We start from the raw sequence: 22,669 nt of genomic DNA on the forward strand, positions 1-22,669 counted from the left end.
GGCAGCTCCAGAAATTCAGCTCAAGATAGCAGTGGCAGAAGAGGCCCTTGTCAGGTGACTGTCACTAGGCTCTCCTTGCTCCAGCCTACATGGTACCCTGAAGGCCAGCACCTCCCCAGGGCCTTACCTCTCTCTGACTTGACTCTCCACTTGGACCCTGGCTAGGGCTCCAGGGCCTTATGCCCCCAGTGTCCATCTTCTACAGGTTCCTGCACAGCCATTTGTTTATCGTTCCAGACCTCCATCACTGGCAGAAACTGCAGGCCCCAACTCCTCTCCTATACTCCAGGAAACCCAGCTTTCACCCCTGGGAGCCAGACCACACTTCTCTGTTCAACTTTGTCCCAACTCCTATCCTGTCCTCTTCCTAAACAGCCAGTTCCACTGTGTCCTGAAAAATAAAACACCCATTTAACCCAATAATCCCATTCCTCAGCATATATCCAGAAAAAACTATAAAAGGTACATGTGCCCTCTTTCCATAGCAGCAAGACATGGAAGCAAACTAAATGTCCATTGACAGATGAATGACTAAAGAAGGTGTGGGGCATATATACAGGAACAATGGACTATTAATCAGCCATAAAAAGAATTAAATACTCCTATTTGTAGCAACACGGACAGATCTAGAGATTATCATAGTAAGTGAAGTAAACCAAATAGGGAAAAACAAATGTCATATGACATCACTTACATGTGGAATTTAAGAAAAATGATACAAGTAAATTTATTTACAAAACAGAAATAGACTTACAGACATAGAAAATAAACCTATGTTTACCAAACAGGGAAGTGGAGAAAGGGATAAATTAGGAGTTTGAGATTAACATATAAACACTGCTGCTGCTAAGTCACTTCAGTCGTGTCCGACTCTGTGTGACCCCATAGACGGCAGCCCACCAGGCTCCACTGTCCCTGGGATTCTCCAGGCAAAAACACTGGAGTGGGTTGCCATTTCCTTCTCCAATGCATGAAAGTGAAAAGTGAAAGGGAAGTCGCTCAGTCGTGTCCAACTCTTATCGACCCCATGGACTGCAGCCTACCAGGCTCCACTGTCCATGGGATTTTCCAGGCAAGAGTACTGGAGTGGGGTGCCATTGCCTTCTCCGATATAAACACTACTATATACAAAAAAAAAAATAACGAACAAAGACCTACTGTATAGCACAGGGAGCTAAACTCAATATTTTATAATAATCTATAAGGAAAAAGAATCTGAAAAAGTATGTGTATATATATATATCTCTGAATAACTTTGCTATACACCTGCAACTAAACAACACTGTAAATCAACTATACTGCAATAAAAAATAAGACTCTGTAAATTTCTAATATGGTAAATATTGGTAGATATTATTAAACAAAAGTTCTTTATATTCCTTAAGTTTTTAGTATTATAGGAGTCTTCAGATCAAAAAGGTTAAGAGCTGCTATTAAAAAGAAAGATATCCCCAATTAAACCATTTGTAAAAGATTTTTTATCATTTAGTTTGAAATATTTATTGAATGAGAGCTTTTAGACTTAGACATATATCATTATACATCATCCTTGAGCCCACAATAAAAAGAAAAATAAAAGCAGAAGAAATTCATTAAGGAATTCCTGTAGTTTCTTCACACACAGAATCTCTATTCCTCTGAATCATTTTTTGACTCAAAACTGCCAGTGTCCTTAATTACCAAGTCCTGATGATGCAGCAATTTTAACAGTACTTCACTACTGTGTGCTTTCCAGCCTTGAATATCTCGTGTACACCTTTGAAAGCTGGCATATTCTTGATCTTACCTGAAGGTGTCAATAGAAGGTTTTCAGACAACGGGAAGCATGTTTCTTTTCCAAATTGTCCGTGTACCATTTGTTGACGGAAACATGGAGATTACAGTCCCCAAGTCATCCCACCAGGAAAAACCACTGAGTTTGTGTGTGTTCAGGCAGTGACAAACCATCTCCTCTGTCACCTGGCCGACCATGATTATAAAATCCCATTCATTGTAAGATGTACCTAAAATTCAGCAATATTACAGTGCAGAACAATGTTTTAGTACCAGTGAAATTTGGAATTTGCTGGATATTATTCATTCTTCTCTCCAAGTCCTGCTAAGAGAATGATGGGGAATTTTCTTCCTACACAGGAAATCTTATTGTGGATGACAGTTCTGTTTCAAAATCAAAGCTGACCCCTTAGGTTCTGCCTAATTACAACTGCACGGAATGACAGTGCTCAGGCCAAAAGCCATTGGTGACCAGCATGAAGGATGCAAGTTACATTACTCCAAATACGCCTGTGTTGGCCTTTTTGGAAGTGTTTTAACATTTTTCTGATGTTTTCATCCAAGCTGTCCATTGCTAACATTTTTTCAATGGATATAACCTTAGTCACTTAACACCATGACCTGTCATTAAGTAGTTGATTTTGAAGCAGACATATTAATAGAATGTTGCCTTAGAAACTGCCATTAATAGTTTAATACAAAATCTGATATCTGGAGTAAAGAGAGCTTGGGAAGACTGGGAATAAGGTGGGGAATACAGGGTGTGACAGCAGAGAAGAGAGCACAGCTGAATTCTGATGCTAAGTTTGCTGCTGGTACTTTTGGTTTAAATAAGAGTCAGTGATAGAGATCTAGGAGAGAGCAGGTTTTGGAGAACCACCCTTGCAAGGAAATCAGGATGCCAGCATCTATTTTTACAGAATTTATAACTATTTATTTTTGGTCTAAGTAAATATCTGACGATAAATATCCAGTTCAGCTGGTCCCACAAGTGGAAATAAATCATCAAGTAACAAAGTCTGCCCTTGGAGCAAAAAAAAAAGGGCAAACACTTTTGTAAATGAAGCAAGAAGTACATGATCAAAGATGAAATTTTCTGCATTTTGCTGTTTGGCCAGAGTTTTTTATCATTGGTCATGATTGAGGCTTGTTGTTTAGACCAGTGATTCTCAAGGTATGAGACCAGTAGCACCAGCACCACCTAGGAATTTGTTAGAAATGCAAATTTCTAGGTCCACAGCCCAGACCTATTGAATCAGAAACTCTGAGGATGGAGTCCAAGCACCTCCAGCTCAACAAGCTCTCCAGGTGATTTTGACCCACATTCAAGTTTGAGAATCACCGTTTTAGTCAAAGCACTCATGGTAGCGATAAAAAATTCACTCTGGACTATATACTTCAGTTCAGTCGCTCAGTCGTGTCCGACTCTTTTCGACCCTATGAATCGCAGCATGCCAGGCCTCCCTGTCCATCACCAACTCCCAGAGTTCACCCAAACTCATGTCCATCAAGTCAGTGATGCCATCCAGCCATCTCATCCTCTGTCATCCCCTTCTTCTCCTGCCTCCAATCCCTCCCAGCATCAGGGTCTTTTCCAATGAGTCAACTCTTTGCATTAGGTGGCCAAAGTATTGGAGTTTCAGCCTCAGCATCAGTCCTTCCAATGAACACCCAGGAATGGTCTCCTTTAGGATGGACTGGTTGGATCTCCTTGCAGTCCAAGGGACTCTCAAGAGTCTTCTCCAACACCACAGTTCAAAAGCATCAATTCTTCAGCGCTCAGCTTTCTTCACAGTCCAACTCTCACATCCATACATGACCACAGGAAAAACCATAGCCTTGACTAGATGGACTATATACTTAGCTTTCCTGAAAAAAAAAGAAAAAACAAATCCAAGCCAAAACTGCAGCTGCTGCTGCTACCAAGGAAAAGAGGAAGAAAAAAAGAATCCAGTGAAGGAAGTCATTCTTTCATCAGGCTCATCAACAGGAAACTAGGGCTCAGAGTCTGGTCCCTTCTCCAGCTAGGAGAGAAAGAAAAAAAGCCACAAGTTTTTGTTTTTTATCTAAGACAGTCTCCAGGCTCAGAAGGCCATGGGGGAGGGCTGCAGAAAGCAAGACGTCACCAGGGAAACACTGGTGCAACCACTCAAAGAAGGTGGCTACCTTTGCTGCCGTGGGTGCTCTTGGATTATTTACTGACAGTCATCAGAGGGCACTCCCTGCAGTTGTCACCAGGCCTCTCTTCTTCTCTAATCTGCCCTGGAAAAACACAAACAATGTTAGGACTGGATGTATAATAAAAGTAAATTGATTCTAATTGAAAATCTGAGGCTTTGCCCATGCCTGAAGTGCATGGAAGTTGTTAACATGTGTTTTGACCACTGCTTTCCGGATAGAGAAACTGTTCCTTTGTTAAATAACTATAGCTTGCAACAGGATAGCAGCAATTTTGAGCACCTGTTTCATGCCAGGCTCTATAGTAAGTGTTCGGTAATTACAAGATGAAAATATCACTCTTGGCTTCATCGAGCTTAGTCTAGTAGAAGCCACAAACCATTAGAATACAGTTGCTATAATGGAGGTTGCTATAATGGAGGTTCAGACACAGAATGTGGATGCAAAGGGGCCCAAGTCTGCACTGAGACCAAGAAGGCACAGCAGAGGAGGCAGCCTCCAAACTAAGATGTACAAGGTATACAGTATTTTACCAGGCAGAGCACTGAGGACGGGGAGTTCTTTAGAAGAAATAATATGTGCAAAAGGATGAGGGTCCAAGACAGCATAATCATTCAGGAAACTTCAATACAGTTCCAGCAGGAAAAGTCACAGGAGACTGAATTAAAAGACTGATAGATGATGTGAAAAGAGTAGGTCTTTAGGAAGGAAAACTTGATGGATGAAGAATAAAATAGACATCAGAAACTATTGATAAAGTCTGCCAATAAGCCAGGTGCCCAATATGGGCATGATTAAGAAATGCATTTATTCTTTTGCATCATTTACAGAATTACTGAATATGCTATGTGCCCTAGACAGTTTTCCAGAGGCCAAGGATCAAATGGTGAGCAAAGCAGAAGTTGTGTCTGCCTTCATGGAGCTTGCAGTCTAGGAGGAAAGCCAGAGATTAAATATTGCATAAATAGTTCATTACAGTTATGCTGCATGCTATGAGAGAGTACAAGTCCCACGACTACAAAGAGCAGGTGATGTGATCTTGTCTGAGAGTACCAGGGAAAAGGCTTCCCTGAGGAAGTGAATCCTAAGCTGCAAGAAGTGAAGGTTGAGGCAGGGGTAAAAGGAATTGAAATAAGGAATGCAGCAGACATAGAAAATAGGAGTTGTGATAGGTTGCACTACTGATTCCAGATACTCGACACACTTTCCCAACCCACGGATGTGGGACTTGAGTTTGCCAATGGCTGTGGCAAATGAAATGTGCACGGAATTGATTTGTCCATGACTGAGCAGAGGATTTGAAAGTGATTTCTAGTTCTGCCATTCCTCATTTCCCTTTCCCAAACCCTGTTTTGGGATGGCGTCTTCAGCCTGGATCCCAGAATGAAGAAGACAAATAGAGAGCCCAGAGTGGGAGTCGGTCCACAATCCACTCATAATATAACTTCGTGCTGTCAACCATGAAAACTGGGGGGAATTGTTTCTTACCCCAGCATAACCTAATGGTGGCTGACAAATACAGGAGAATAAAGCTTAATTGCTGATTAGAGGTACAACATAAAAGAGTGGAGGAAAAAAATGGAAGAGAACTTCAAACAGTGTAGCCTGAGCAATTAAAATTAAGTGACTGGGTTACTAACTTGAAAGGGAAGATAAGATAGAAAATAGTGATTTAGGCTTTGTATTAAATTAAAGGGCAGGCTGAATATTTGGGGAGACATGTTCTTTCAGTAACCAGAAAGGTAAATTAGGAGACCAAGGACAGGTCAGGATCAGAAAGATTTGTGGATTGTGACTTTAAAGGTGACATCTGAGCCCTGGGGTAAATGAGCTCACTGTGGGTAAGTGAGCTCACTGGGTCTCAGGAGAGAAAGAGAATGGAGGCAGGCAGAGGGCAGATCCTTGGGCATGGCTGCATTTCTCAGAGGCCTGAGTAACAAGAGGCACAAGTCCTGACAGACCGGAGCAGATGTGTTGGGTTGAGAAAAAATCAAGGATGCAACATCACCTACAAAGCAGCCTTGTCCCCCCAAAGCAGTGAACCTAAACTAGATCAAAACTACCATTCACGGGAGGTGAATCACCTGGAGATCTTGTTAAAAATGTTAAAAATGCAAATTCTGATTCTATAGTTCTTGTGTGTGTGCTCAGTCGTTTCTGACTCTGTGTGGCCCCTGGACTATAGCCCGCCTGGTTCCTCTGCCCATGGAATTTTCCAGGCAAGAATACTGGAGTGAGTTGCCATTTCCTACTCCAGGTAATCTTCCCAACCCAGAAAGACAAGCTGGGTCTCTTGCGTCTCCTGCATTGGCAGGCAGACTCTTTATCACTAGTGCCACCTGGGAAACCCAGGTGGGGTTGACTGGGGTCCAAGATTCTGCATTTCTAACAAACTCCCAGGTGATGCCAGTGCTGCTGGTCTGTTCACCAGATTTTAGAAGCAGGGCTCTGGGAATGGAAGCAAGGATAACATGCAGATGCAGTCAATAAATTCCAAATTAGGACTCCCTGGTGATCTAGTGGCTAAGACACCACATGCCTGATGCAGGGGACCCAGGTTCGATCCCTAGTCAGGGAGCTAGATACCACATGCCACAACCCTGCATGCTGCAGCTAAGACCCAGCACAGCCAAATAAATAAATAAAAATAAATATTAAAAAATAAAATAAATCCAGATTAAGGGAAACCCTTCATGACAACCTCATTTCTTAAAACAAAAAATGAGGAGGAAATTTCTAGATTTTCTCTAGAGGTGTAACAACCAATAGCAATTCTTTGTTTAGATCCTTAATCAGGGTATAAGCAAATGTTTTTTAGAGCAAGTGCAGAAATGTGAACACTGGATATTTGCTATGGGGGAATTATTGCTGACTGGAGAGGTGTAGTGACGATGATTACATTTTAAAAGGTGATTCTTCAAGAGGGTACATACTTTATGATTCCATTTTTATGACATTCTAGAAAAGGCAAAACTAAGGAATTAAAGGGCTTCCCTAGTGGCTCAGACGGTAAAGCGTCTGTCTGCAATGCAGGAGACCCGGGTTCGATTCCTGGGTTGGGAAGAGCCCCTGGAGAAGGAAATGGCAGCCCACTCCAGTATTCTTGCCTGGAAAATCCCATGGATTGGAGAGCCTGGTAGGCTACCCTCCATGGGGTTGCAAAGAGTCGGACACAACTGAGCAACTTCACTTTCACTTTCAAGGAATTAAAATGGGCTTCCCAGGTGGCACTAGTGGTAAAAAACCTGCCTGCCAATGCAGGAGACATAAAAGACTCAGATTTGAGCCCTGTGTTGGGAAGATTCCCTGGAGGAGGGCATGGCAACCCACTCCAGTATTCTTGCCTGGAGAATTCCATGGACAGAAGAGCCTGGGGGGCTGCAGTCTACAGGGTCGCACAAAGTCGGACATGACTGAAGCGACTTAGCACATACTCGTGGTTACTTGAGGATGGGAGTCGGAGTTGGCTTCAAAAAGGCACAGGGAAATTTTGAGGAGTAATGGAACTATTCCATTTCCTGGGTGTGTGGTTATCTGACTGAGTTTCTAAAACCTCAGAACTGTACCTAAGAAAGGAAAATTTTACTGCATGTATTAATAAGTTATACCTTAATAAACCATGCCAAAATAAAAAATAAACCCCCAAAAAGGGACATGATTGTTTAGAGATACATACTGAAATATTTACAGATAAAACATTTCTGAGATTTGCTTTGAGATTTGGGGAAAGGGTGTTGGTTTGATCGTATAGAGGGAACGACATTGGCTTTAAAATGGTTTATTGTTGAACCTTAGTGGTTGAACCTGGGTGGTAGACCTGTAAAACTAGTCTCTCTACTTTCGATGTGTTTAAAATTTACCATAGTAAAGAGTTAAAAAAAAAAAAATTACAGCAGCAAAGGGCTCCGTTAAATAGGATGTCTCCATAAGCACCTATATACCGCAGAGCACCAGAAAGGCAGGTTGGGGAACAAGTTCTGGGGGCTCCATCTTCACCAGGAAGTACCCTGAAAGTAGCAGTTCCGGTCCAACCCGTGGTTGTTACCTTCTCCTTCATTCTAAGGGACACAGGCCTGGCAGGGAAGTTATTCTCACCTGAGGAAGTGAATGGCAAAGGGCCTGAAAGGCACCTCCCCACCCCCAGGCCTCGGTGTGAGAAGGTCCTTTCACCAAAGGAGGCTTTGATAAACAAACCTACTATCAGCAGCCGGGGTGGGGTCCAGGCGGAGCTGTGGCCAAAGACTCCTTGGAACCAGGAAGCTCAAAAGGTCAGGGACTGGTTAGTACCACGCCTCACAGTCCAGGGGCCCTTGGGGCTGGGCTCTGTGGCTACTGAGATGGGTCGGGAGGGGTCTCCGGCACGTCAGAGATATCACACCTGCTCACCGTGGCCTATACGTTTCACGCTGCCTTCATTCTGCCTTGTCTTCAGCCTTTCGAACACCAAGAAACTCCTTGAGGAAATGGAGGTGGGAGGAGACCAGGTTGGGGTAAAATGTGAGCAAAGGGCAAATGAAATTTATTCGGTGGGAAAAAAAAAAAGGTACACGATTGGGCAGGAGCTTGAAGAAGAGTTATGGGATGGTCTTCTAGTAGAGGAGGGCCTTGAGCAAATTTTAATGCCCAGATAGAAAAACAGATTGAAAATGTAAAAGAGATGAAGGAGATGCAAAGAAGTGAAATATAATTTGCCTGGAGAGAAGGGACACCATGGAGTAGACATATTGTTTTGTCCCAGAATCCTCTCCTTTTCTGGGACCTTCTCCTGCCCACCTCCCACCTTCCCCTGCCCCCACCGCCATTCAGCTGGCTACCATAGGAACAGCCGTGGTAACACCCTGTGACCCAACTCCATGGCTAGAGTTCATTGACTTGGCTCAGGCTGACTAATCAGAATGCACCCATGGGAATCTGGAAGCAGAACTGAGCTCTTCCAGTTTCATCTAGCTGTCTAATGGAATGGAGATTTGAACTGAGGCACTATTGGTAACTTGTTCCAATGGATGGAGACGTAGGCAGAACTGGTACCCAGCATAAGAGAATAATGAAGCAGTTCCAAAGAGAATTGTATAGACAAGAGACAGTCTTGGTGGAAAACAAGTCCCTGGTTTGAGCTCTGCTCAGAGATCTAGCCACACAGAAATGTTCCGAAGATAAACTGGAACCCTCATAGTGAAGTCACATTTTTGCTTCAGCTAGTTTGATAGGATTTCTGTGACTTAAAACCAAGTGTCCTAACAGAACTCTATGCAAAGAAAGAGGAGAATATGGAGGCTGTATATGAACACCTGGACACATGTGGAGGGTGAGAGAAGATTGAAGCAATTCATTGTTGTTTAATCACTAAGTCGTGTCCAACCCTCTGTGACCCCATAGACTGCACCCCACCAGGCTCCTCTGTCCATGGGATTTCCCAGGCAAGAATACTAGAGCGATTTGCCATTCCCTTCTCCAGGCAATCGTCCCGCCCAGGGATCAAACCATTGTCTCCTAGAGCTCCTGCATTGGCAGGTGGATTCTTTACCACTGGGCCACCTGGGAAGCCCCAAAGCAATTCATACCTCTGCAAGAAATGGGAAGAAACACTGTCTACTGAAAAAGAGAGGTCCAGGTAAGAGGTCAAGGGCTTTAAAGTGAAGAAGATTGGGGCCGAGAAGATCTTTTTTTTTTTTTTTTACTAAATTCTCTAATCGTTATAATAGTTGGAGGCAAGAATGTAAAATTTAGTATCTTCTGTAGATAGAGACAGTCATTACCAGGAAGGTTACAAGCTAGACACCAAGAAGAGCCACAGATTTTTCTTCTTTCTAATTAGCTGTGCAGCCTGGGGAACAAATGGTAAGTTAGAGGACACTTGACCCTCCTCTGAAGTGTGAAAATGTAAAGAAATTTAATCCTAGAAATATCTGACAATTCCCAAAGTGAGTGGACCCACCACAAGGGCTGGGATTTCTCTCCATATGAAGACATTACGAATGTATTTTAGGGTATGCATTTTGAAGAAACCTTTGACAGGATTTATAGTAATAATTTCAGAGAATAATCCGGGTATCTCCTTGCAGATACCAACGAACTACAAACAGCTCATGAATTTTCGTCATGGCGACCTTTCGGGCCAATCAGTGAGGAACAGGAAGTGGATGGGATTGGACCCAGGCTATATCTGAGCCACAGCTCTCCCCGCCCTCTCTCTCTGGTGCTTCTAGGATCTGTGTGGTTTCCTACTGGATGACGACTTCGACTAGATTAAATCCCACTCTCAACTTCCACTCATGGAAGAAACTGCTGGAACCTCAGTGCCAATTTTTTATGAAATTGCCATGTGAATTTGTTGAGTCCAGAAGGTGTGTTCTCAGTAATGCCTCAAGGCTGTCCACCAACTGAATTAATACAGCATCTCAGCACCAAGTTCAGCCTGCCATCTCCTCCTCGTAGCAAGATCAGCCTAGGCTGGAACCCTCAGGGAAAGCCTCCCCAGAGCACCACAGCTTAGAGGGAGGGGAAAGGAAACATTTCTGGAAATGAGAGTGACAGGAGCAGAGTTAGAGGGATGTAGGTGATGACAGGTGATGATGTGGTGAGGATGGTGAGGACGACTAACGCTCATTGAGAGTCTACCATACTCACTCCCAGAGCTGTTTAACTCTTTCCAAGTGTAAGTTCATTTGTCTCTGACACAAACTCTATAAAGAAGGTATTACCACTATTTTACAGATGGTGAAATTAAGGAATGGAGAGAATGAAATGCATAAGTTGTCCAAGGCCACATAGCTATTAAAGAATGAAAATAGGTGGGACAAAAAGAAGATTGCTGTGATATAGTGACTTAATCTGATTTAAAAAAAAAAAAAGATTTATTCTAGTATTTTTCTTGTCATCCCCTTTCCTTCCTGCCCACCACCAAATATTTCAACATATGCCAGAGCTTGTTTTCCACAAACCTGCAAAAACATCCCTTAGCCCCTGACCCAAGGGGTGAGAAAGCCATTGTAATTCTTGCTCCTGCATATACTTAGAGGAATACTGGCAAGAAGTTTTCCTAACTTCATTTCTTTGATTTAGCTTCCTTTCCCAAACACAGCATGGCATGTTTTAAAATTAGTTTCTTCCTACAAGTAGAAATTGCCCTTGAAATTTAGTTTTTGTCTAAATGATCTTTCTTTCCTGTTTGCTTGACTTGAGCCAAATATGAGACAGCTTACTGAAATGCTCGAGTTCCATTTCCTTCCTTACTACTTCTCTTCCTTTCTGTGTTTACACCTCCTTTTGGAAAATGCCTCTTTCCCTAAACACACTTGAAAAACTCATTTTCTCGGTGAGTTAGGGGAAATTTTATTGGGCTGGCCAAAAAGTTCCCTTGGGTTTTTCTCTAAGACGTTTTGGGAAAACCCAAGCAAACTCTTTGACCAACCCAATACCTTTACTGAGTGCTTTGAGAAGTACTTTAACTCAGTGCTGCTGCTGCTGCTGCTAAGTCGCTATTGAATACAAAATGTGTTCCATTTAGTCGGGCTCTTCATAGTCAAGAGACTTGACCTTTGGGCCCTGTTAGGAGTTGGATTGTGTCCCCCACAAATTCTCACGTAGAAGTCCTAATCCCCAGTATTTCAGAATATAACTGTATTTTGAAGATCCGGTCTTTAAAGAGATAATTCAGTTAAAATGAAATTATTGGGCAGGGCTCTAATTCAATATGACTGGTGTCCTTAGAGGAAGAGGAGATGGGGACCCAGACACACACAGAGGAAAGGCCACGTGGATATGAGAGAGAACATGGCCAGCTACAAGCCAAGGAGAGGCCTCAGAGGAAACCAATCCTCTGACACCTTGGCCTCAGATTTCTAGCTCCACCCAGAATTGTGAGAAAATTTATTTCTGTTCTTCAGTCACCTCGTTTGCGGTATTTTGTTATGGCATCCCCAGCATGTTAATACGGGCCCCCCACTCCAAACCCACCTTTTACATTTGAGTCACTCAGCCTTCAAGCCTACGTACCTGAAAGTGCCTGGATCTCTCTGCTTGTGTATCCCACTGACGATTAACACTCAGTGTGCTCCCATTTCTACCACCTCTCAGCCCGACAACCACCATTCTAATCCTACTTCTATGAGTTCTGCTCTTTTTATTTTTAGATTCCACAAATCAGTGAGGCCACACAGTATTTTGTCTTCTGATTTATTTCCCTCAGCATAACACCCTCAAGAGCTGTCCCTGTTATTGCAAATAGCAGTTTTTTAAAAATGGATGAATACTATTCCATTACAGATAGACAGATACCAAATTTTCTTTCTTTTTCTTTTTTTGTAGAATATTAGTTCCCCTAGCAGGGATTGAACCCAGGGACCCTGCAGTGGGAGTGCCAAGTCCTAAGACCTGGACCATCAGGAAAAAATTTCTTTATTTATTCATCTGTCAGCAGACACTTAGGTTGTTTTCCTGTCTTGCCTATTGTGAACAATGCTGCAATGAACATAGGGGTGCAGATATCTCTGAGAGGTCCTGTCAGTTCCCTGGGATGATGGGTTACTTTCAGAATTGCAGTCTTGCTGGATGAGAACCAGTTATGTGATGTGGCTGGGTCTGTGGGGGTGGGCGGACTCCCTAGCTGGCAGGATGTTACCAGAGGTTTGGGCAAGTGTAAATTCTGTCTGATCTGGTATGTCTGGTATGGGACTACCTCTAGTACTTTGTTCAATATTCTGGTAGGATCTGCTTCAGTTTCCACAGCTGGGTCCTCAGGAAGCAGCCTACTAGCAGGTACCTGGAGTTCTTACCAGGTCCATGGGAGGACCTGGTAATTGGATGAATCCCTGGACAGGCACAACTGATTCTGGACTGTGGCTGAGAAGGGGTGAAACCGAGGCCCATGGTTATTTCAGGTTTCACATACAAGAGTAAGGTCTGCAGACCTTACTGGAGGTGTGGAGGTCTGGAGGTGTGGATTGGAGGGTCTCCTACCAGGTTCCCTGGGTGGGCTGGACGGCTTCATAGCCATGATCAGAGGCGCTGGAACCAAGTATAGGGCCATTTTAGGGTTTAGAGCATCTGCTGCTGAGTCCTTCCATTAGCAGGACTGTTTGCTAACTGTGACTAGGATGGACTGAATCCCAGTTAAAGGTTATTTTAAAATCTACAGTTTGACTGAGTTAGGAGGGATATATGCAAGGATTCCCAGATCACAGGCAAGACTGGCTAGACCCTGTTCATAAGCCACTTCGGAATCTACAGCAAGACTGAGGTCTGAGTGCCTGTTGTCAAATGCATGGATAGGCGTGACACCTTCTGGGTCCCTTAGTGAACAGTGCTGGTGACAGAACCAAAGCCAAATGGTGCTGTAGCCGAATCCTCAGATACAGAGGACTGTATTTCATATTCCATTTCATATTCTTGCCTCCTTTGTCATAGATTGACCATGTAAGTGTGGGTTTATTTCTAGGCTCTCTATTCTGTTCCATTGATCCATATGTCTCTTTCTATGCCAGTAGCATACTGTTTTGATTACTGTAACTTCATTATATTTTAAAATCAGGGAGCATGATGCCTCTAGTTTTCTTCTTCTTTCTCATTTGGAGTCTTTTATGTTTTCATACAAATTTAGAATTGTATGTTTTAGTTTTGTGAAAAATGACTTTTTAAAAGAAATTGGGTTGCAGTGCCAAATTGTGGGACCTTAGTCCTCTGTATCTGAGGACTGTTTCAAGTCTGTGACCAGTGAAGTCAGCACCCTGGATTCAGGACTACCTTCACAAAATATCTCTCCCTGGTTTGGGACTGGACTAAGGTTTCACAATAAACTTGGGTCCCAAAGCTGCCACAAAGGCACTTTTCTCCCTGATGGATGCTGAATGGTTGTCTTTGATGAGAGGGGTAGGAGCAAGAAAGTATTCAGCCATCTTGCTGATGTTATTTTGAATATTCCTTTTATGATGGATGATATATCTCATCATCCTCATCATCTCATCATCTCTTGGAATTTGCATTTCCTTGGTGATTAGTGATGCTGAGTATCTTTTCGTTTGCCTGTTGACCACTTTTATGACTTCTCTGGAAAAATGTCTATTCATGTCCTCTGGCCATTTTTCATCCTTTTTTTTTTTTTTTGAGTAAACAAGTTCTTTGTATATTTTGGATATGAACCTATTATGGGATATATTGTTTGCAAATATCTTCTCCCATTCATAGGCAGACTTTCCATTTTGTTGATAGCTTCCTTCACTGAGCAAAAGTTTTTTTAGTTTGGTGCAAGATTTATTTTTACTTTTGTTTCCCTTGCCTGAATAGACACATCAAAAAAAAATATTGGTAAGACCAATATCAAAGAGCGTACGGCCTTTGTTTTTTCTTTTCTTGGAGGTTGATAGTTTCAGATCTTGTACTTAATTTTTTTAATGGTATATAAATTTAATAAGAAGAGCAGATAAAACCATATCCTTCTTAATTAATTTACCAGGAAATTAAAGGAAACAGCATAAAGTTATTTGCCTTACCTAGAATTTTACCAGATTGTGGACCTTATGAGTTAGCTTGAAGCCTTTAATTTTGGGTAATTTACTTGCTTTGAAAGATGACAACTTGAAAGACTGAAGGGCTAAAATAGTTATATTCAGTCAGGGTTCAGTTACAAGAGACAAACTACTCTAGCCTGTGGACTGGACTGCTAAGAATGACTCCTATTTTGTTTTGGTTTTCATTTTGTCTGTGCCAGATCTTAATTGCAGAATGTAGGATCTTTTTTTAATTTTTTTAATTTATTTATTTTAATTGGAGGCTAATTACTTTACAACATTGTGTTAAGTTTTAATTCATTTTGAGTTTGTTTTTGTCTATGGTGTGAGAAAGCAGTCCAGTTTCTTTTGCACGTAGCTGTCCTGTTTCCCCAACACTATTTTTCCATTTCATATTCTTGCCTCCTTTGTCATAGATTGACCATGTAAGTGTGGGTTTATTTCTAGGCTCTCTATTCTGTTCCATTGATCCATATGTCTCTTTCTATGCCAGTAGCATACTGTTTTGATTACTGTAACTTCATTATATTTTAAAATCAGGAAGCATGATGCCTCTAGTTTTCTTCTTCTTTCTCATGATTGTTTGACCATTTGGAGTCTTTTATGTTTTCATACAAATTTAGAATTGTATGTTTTAGTTTTGTGAAAAATGACTTTTTAAAAGAAATTGGGTTGCAGTGCCAAATTGTGGGACCTTAGTTTCCTGATCAGGGATTGAACCTAGGCCCCAGGCAGTGAGAGCATGGAGTCCTAACCAGTGCATAGCCAAGGAATTCCCTGACTTTGGCGTTTTGATAGGAACTACATTAAGTCTGTAGATTGCCTTGTGTAGTATGAATTATTGATCCTTTCTAATGTATTTTTTATTTCCATTATTGTATTTGGCTGTGCTTGGTTCTTCTTTATATATTTTTACTCTATCAAATTTCCCACTGTGTTCATCCAGTCTTTTCCCAAGTTCATTGAGTCTCTTTATGGTCTTTACCTTGGACTCTCTATCAGGTAAACTGCTTATTACCACTTTGTTTAGTTCTTTTTCTGGAGTTTTGTCTTGTTCCTTTGTTTGGATATGTTGGTAGGTGGAGCTGGCCAATAGTCTGATTAGCTACTAGGCCCTATCTCACGCAGTGTCTGCTGGTTACATGGCCCAGGGGATCCTGGGGCTGGTATTCACCTGCTGATGGGTGGGGCCAGGCTCTGGAGCTGATAGGTTTGAGGGAAAAACTAAAGAGATTTATGGGTAATCAGTAAAATTAAAAAATGGGCTGCATAGTAGAATGTATTATATAAATAATAAGTTTTAGATGGGATAACAATATTGAGGCTATGTGTTCTTAGAATATATCCTTAAGTATTCAGAAGTGAAATACTTCTGAATTTCAAATGGCTTAGAAAAAATAGTATATGCATGCATATATATATATAATATATATATATATATAAAATATATATCATATGTTATCCACAAGAACAAAATATCTAGGAATAAACTTAGTCAAGCAGGGGAAAGACTTACATACTGAAAACCACAAAACAGTACTGAAAAAAATTAAAGATGACCTAAATACATAGAGAGACATATCATGTTCATAAGGTGAAAGACAATGTCATAAAAATGGCAATACTCCCCAAATTGATATATAGGTTAAATGCAATCCATATCAAAATTCCAAGAGCATACATTGCATATAGGAGTAAAAAATTCATATGGGATCCCAAAGAACTAAAAAAAAGCCCTCAAAAAAGTCAAGGACTCCAGTTCCTGATTTTGAAACCTACTGCAAAGCTACACATCAAAATAGTGTGGTGCTGGCATAAAGAGAGAGATACATAAATCAATGGAACAGACTCGAGAGGCCAGAAATAAACTTGTACATCTATGGCCAATTGATTTTCAACATAAGTGCCAAGGTCATTCAAAGAGGGAAAGGATATCCTCTTCAACAAATGGTGGTAGGACAACTGGATGTCCATGTGCAAAAGAATGGAGTTGTGCTCCCAACTGCAAACCACATTAACAAACTAACTCAAAATGGATCAACAACCTAAATACAAGAACTCAAACCATAAAGTTATTGGAGAAGAATATAGGGATTTGGGATTTGGCAATGGTTTTGTCTCAGATATGAGAATGTGAGCACAATCAACAACAGACAAATTAGATAACTGGACTATATCAAAATTTAAAACCATTGTACATCTATGGACTTTATCAAGAAAGTGGAAAGATACCTATAAAATGGGAAAAAATATTTGGACATTATATATCTAATAAGGGTATAGCATTCAGAATATATAAAGAAATTTTACAATTCAATAAGAAAACAAGCCAATTCAAATATACGAAAAGAGCCCTTGTGGGATTATGAAATGGTGCAACTTCTATGGAAATTCAGTTCAGTCGCTCAGTCGTGTCTGACTCTTTGCAACCCCACGAATCGCAACACGCCAGGCCTCCCTGTCCATCACCATCTCCCGGAGTTCACTCAAACTCATGTCCATCGAGTCAGTGATGCCATCCAGCCATCTCATCCTCTGTCGTCCCCTTCTCCTCCTGCCCCCAATCCCTCCCAGCAACAGAGTCTTTTCCAATGAGTCAACTCTTCGCATGAGGTGGCCAAAGTACTGGAGTTTCAGCTTTAGCATCATTCCTTAAAATTTAAAATTGAATTACCATATGATCCAGCAATCTCACTTCTAGATATATATACAAAAGAATTGAAAACAGGGTCTCCAAGAGATATGCATGTCTATGTTAATACCAGAATTGACAACAGCTAAGAAGTGGAAGCAATCCAAATGTTCACCAACAGACAGATGGATACATAAAATGTGGTATATAAATACAATGAAATATTTTTCAGTCTTAAAAAGGAAGGAAATCTTGTCACATGCTACAGCATGGATGACCCTTGAGGACATTATGTTTAGTGAAATAAACCAGCCACAAGAAGACATGTACTGTATGATTCTAATTGTATCAATTACCTAAAGTAGTCAAATTCATAGATATATAAGACTGATGGTTACCAGCGATGAGGAGAAGGGAAAAAGGGAGCTGTTTTATGAGTCCAGAGTTCCAGTTTTGCAAGAGGAAATAGTTCTGGAGATAGTTTCACAGCAACGTGAATATATTTAACACGACTGAACTGCATACTTAAAAATTGTTAAGACGGTAAATTTCATGTCTTTTACCACAATAAAAAATGCACTAGAAAAGACAAAAACCTGAGGAATAGTTCTGGATTTTACTATTTGCCTCATATTAACTCACTACTACTACTTCAATAAAAATAGAGCTTAGAAAAAAAAAAGGGCAAAGGGCTTGAATAAACATTTCTCTACAGAAAATATACAAATGGCCAAGATGCTCAACATAATTAGTCATTAGGGACATGAAAATCAAGACCACACTGAGGTACCACTTCAGACCTGCTACTGCTGCTGCTAAGTCGCTTCAGTCGTGTCCGACTCTGTGCGACCCCATAGACGGCAGCCCACCAGGCTCCCCAGCCCTGGGATTCTCCAGGCAAGAATACTGGAGTTGCCATTTCCTTCTCCAATGCATGAAAGTGAAAAGTGAAAGTGAAGTTGCTCTGTCCGACTAGGAAGACTATAATTTAAAAGGAGAGATAAAGTAACAAAATAACAAATGCATACATTTCTGAGGAGAATGAAAAATGAAACCGAACAGTTTAGCAGTTCTCCTAGGAGGCACAGAATTACCACATGACCCAGCAGTTCCTCCTATATACCCCAAAGGACTAAAAATAGGTGCTCAACATACCACCACTATTTACAGTAGTCAGAAGTTGCAAACAGGACTTCTGGTGGGAAACAGGACTTCTAGCGCCACCTGGCAGGCTGAAATCCTGTTTGATCATCTGATATTAATGTAAAGAGTGTGCCCAAATGATGCCTTTAAATTCAGTGTATGTAATTTTTGTTGTTAAGGTGAAATTGACACAGCATAAAATCATTCATTTTCACATGAACAATTTAGATCACAGTGTTGTGCAATCACCACCTCTTGCCTGGTGGTCCAGTGGTTAAAAATCTGCCTGCCAGCACAGGGGACATGGGTTTGATCCCTGGTCCAGGAAGATTTCATATTCTGTGGGGAAACTAAGCCCCTGCACCACAACTACTGAGCCTGCATTCTGGAGTCTGCTGGCCACAACTACTGAGCCCACCCACCCTGGAGCTCATGCTCCACAGCAGGAGAAGCCACCACGTTGAGAAGCTGCAACTAGAGAGTGGCCCTCATTTGCCACAACTGGAGAAAGCACAGCAATGAAGACCCAGTGCAGCCAAAAATAAACTTTAAAAAAAAAGTTGGAAACAGCCCAAATGTCTATTGGTGGATGAATGGATAAACAAACTGTGACCTACACGTACAAAGTGATATTATTCAGTCATTAAAAGGAATTAAAAAACAGATACGCACTACAATGTGGATGAATGTAAAAAAAATTTGAAGGCAGATACAGAGATCACATACTGTATAATTTCATTTATATGAAATATATAGATTAAGTAAATTCATATAGACAGTGCACAGATTGTGGCTACTAGGAGCTGGTGGAAGAGGGGAATGGGGAGCAATTGCTTAATGGATATAAGGTTTCCTTTTGGGGTGATGAAACTGTCTTGGCACCAATAGAGGTGCTGACCAAACAACACTGTGAGTGCTAAATGCCACTGAATTAATTGTTCACATAAAAATGAATGGTTTTATGCTACGTCAATTTCACCTTAATAACAAAAATTACATATACTGAATTTAAATACATCATTTGGCCACACTTTCTACACTAATATCTTCCCTTGTAGCTCAGTTGGTTAAGAATCTGCCTGCAGTGCAGGAGACCTGGGTTCGATTCCTGGGTCAGGGAAGATCCTCTGGAGAAAGAAATGGCAACCATTCCAGTATTCTTGCTTGGAAAATCTCATGGACATAGGAGCCTGGTGGGCGGCAGTGCATGGGGTCGCAAAGAGTTGGGCACGACTGAGCGACTAACACTTACTTATTACACAGGATTTGGGCCTCCCAGATGGCGCTAGTGGTAAAGAACCTAACTGCCAATGCAGGAGATATAAGAGTCATGGGTTTGATCCCTGGGTCAGGAAGATCTCCTGGAGGAGGCCATGATAATCCACTCCAGTATTTTTGCCTGGAGAATCCCATGGACAGAGGAGCCTGGTGGGCTACAGTCCACAAGGTCGCAAAGAGTCAGACACAACTGAAGCGACTTACCACACAAATAGGGTTTAGCACAATCTTTCAACTTTGAATGTGAAGCAGGCCTAAACTCAAAACTTTGTGATACCGAAGCAGAAGATGGATGTGATAATCTTGGAAAGTAAAAATTTATTTTAAATGTAGGGGTTTTTTTCTTGAGGAAAAACTATGGAGTAAATACGTAATAGATAGTAAGTGTTCCATTCTTCAGGGTACTGTGGGTTTCAAAGTTAGATCACCTGGATTTTCATTCTCCCAACAATGTTCTGGAGGACTATCAAATGCACCGTATTTTCCCTGCATCTTTCTGTTCTATTAAGAGCTGAATCATTGCTGATTCAAGATTTACTGTAATACACTCAACTCATTCTTCCTCTGCTGGCTGGCTCCATACTACCACACTCTGAAAGACTAATACATATCAAAACTAGGGTTATGATCACATATTACTGAGCCTTACTTATTAAGAGCCATGCATTTTACTGCTTCCTGAGTATACCTTAGTGAAGTTATGAGACCTAGCCTAATTTACCATCTAGTATGCAGACAGACCATAAGCAGACCATTTATGTATCATGATTAAATAGTACTATAAAGGAAAATTATAACTGGAATTCCAGTTGAGCTATTTCAAATCCTGAAAGATGATGCTGTGAAAGTGCTGATCTCAATATGACAGCAAATTTGGAAAACTCAGCAGTGGCCATAGGACTGGAAAAGGTCAGTTTTCATTCCAATCCCAAAGAAAGGCAATGCCAAAGAATGTGCAAACTACCGCACAATTGCACTCATCTCACACGCTAGCAAAGTAATGCTCAAAATTCTCCAAGCCAGGCTTCAGCAATACGTGAACCGTGAACTTGCTGATGTTCAAGCTGGTTTTAGAAAAGGCACAGGAACCAGAGATCAAATTGCCAACATCCACTGGGTCATGGAAGAAGCAAGAGAGTTCCAGAAAAACATCTATTTCTGCTTTATTGACTATGCCAAAGCCTTTGACTGTGTGGATCACAATAATCTGTGGAAAATTCTGAAAGAGATGGGAATACCAGACCACTTGATCTGCCTCTTGAGAAATTTGTATGCAGGTCAGGAAGCAACAGTTAGACCTGGACATGGAACAACAAACTGGTTCCAAATTGGGAAAGGAGTACATCAAGGCTGTATATTGTCACCCTGCTTATTTAACTTATATGCAGAGTACATCATGAGAAACGCTGAACTGAAAGAAGCACAAGCTGGAATCAGGATTGCCGGGAGAAATATCAATAGCCTCAGATATGCAGATGACACCACCCGTATGGCAGAAAGTGAATAGGAACTCAAAAGCCTCTTGATGAAAGTGAAAGTGGAGAATGAAAAAGTTGGCTTAAAGCTCAACATTCAGAAAACAAAGATCATGGCATCTGGTCCCATCACTTCATGGGAAATAGATGGGGAAACAGTGGAAACAGTGTCAGACTTTATTTTTTTGGGCTCCAAAATCACTGCAGATGGTGACTGCAGCCATGAAATTAAAAGACGCTTACTCCTTGGAAGAAAAGTTATGACCAACCTAGACAGCATATTCAAAAGCAGAGACATTACTTTGCCAACAAAGGTTCGTCTAGTCAAGGCTATGGTTTTTCCTGTGGTCATGTATGGATGTGAGAGTTGGACTGTGAAGAAGCCTGAGCGCCGAAGAACTGATGCTTTTGAACTGTGGTGTTGGAGAAGACTCTTGAGAGTCCCTTGGACTGCAAGGAGATCCAATCAGTCCATTCTGAAGGAGATCAGCCCTGGTGTTCTTTGGAAGGAATGATGCTAAAGCTGAAACTCCAGTACTTTGGCCACCTCATGCGAAGAGTTGACTCATTGGAAAAGATTCTGATGCTGGGAGGGATTGGGGGCAGGAGGAGAAGGGGACGATAGAGGATGAGATGGCTGGATGGCATCACTGACTTGATGGACGTGAGTCTGAGTGAACTCCAGGAGTTGGTGATGGACAGGGAGGCCTGGTGTGCTGCGATTCATGGGGTCGCAAAGAGTCGGACACGACTGAGCGACTGAACTGAACTGATAAAGGAAAATAGTGCTACACTAGAGAGGAATACAATTTCCGGTTGTGTGGTCAGGAAAGGCTTCTCTTAAGAGGGACATGTAAGCTGAAAGCCTTGCATGGCATTAACAAATGGCAAAAGCTGAGTTTTTGACTGTGAAAAATATATGAAAGTAGGTTTAGAAATTTGGAAAGTATTTAATTGTAGTGGGAAATAAATTGTGCATCTCCAACAATGGAGTGACAGAACTTTGCGTTTTAAAAAGATCGCAGAAAAAAGGCAGAAAGCAGAGAGGCTCTACACCGGGACTAAGAGTAAACTATGGTTAACTGGCTTCCAAGAAACGCTGGCTGAATGCATCATTCTGTGATAGAACTGCAGGTGGCGATAGTGGTAAAGAACCCGCATGCCAATCCAGGAGACAGAAGGGACGCGGGTTCCATCCCCGGGTCGGGAGATTATCTGGGGGAGGGCATGGCAACCCACTCCAGTATTCTTGCCTGAAGAATCACATGGACAGAGGAGCCTGGAGGGCTTCATTCCATGGGGTCCCAAGAGTCGGACTCGACCCAAGGAACTTAGCACTCACGCACGTGACAGAACGATGACTGCAAAGCGGTTAAAGGACGTGGATGATCAAGTATTTAAGAAAAATCAAACCACAATCTTTCAAGACCGGAACCAGGGCAGGGCACGCTCCTAAACTGGAAATCTTCGGATGGAGCCTGAGGTACAGGAGAGCGCAGGATAGTAGAACTCCGATCCCGCCTCCTTCCTTGGTATCATCAGAAGCAGTGTCCGGGACCGAGCAGAACTGCTTCCTAACCCAGAATCAAACGGGAAAGAACAAGCAGTAGAAAAACTAGTCTTCCGTACTAAACCTGTGCCGCCTCGTACGCACCGCCTACCGACTCTTATCTCCCAACCGCTGA

At 41.8% G+C, this 22,669-nt stretch overlaps 1 long non-coding RNA gene across 1 annotated transcript; it reads right to left on the minus strand.

Moving 5' to 3' along the window:
* Nucleotides 1-1,490: 1,490 nt before the first annotated feature.
* Nucleotides 1,491-22,669, minus strand: LOC139184535 (uncharacterized). The gene is made up of 3 exons (XR_011568022.1): nt 22,398-22,669; nt 3,940-4,035; nt 1,491-3,797 (listed from the first exon to the last, which is right to left on the minus strand). It is a non-coding gene; the product is annotated as an uncharacterized lncRNA (long non-coding RNA).

This window comes from Bos indicus, chromosome 8, assembly GCF_029378745.1.
Source record: "Bos indicus isolate NIAB-ARS_2022 breed Sahiwal x Tharparkar chromosome 8, NIAB-ARS_B.indTharparkar_mat_pri_1.0, whole genome shotgun sequence".
Taxonomy (NCBI): Eukaryota; Metazoa; Chordata; class Mammalia; order Artiodactyla; family Bovidae; genus Bos; species Bos indicus.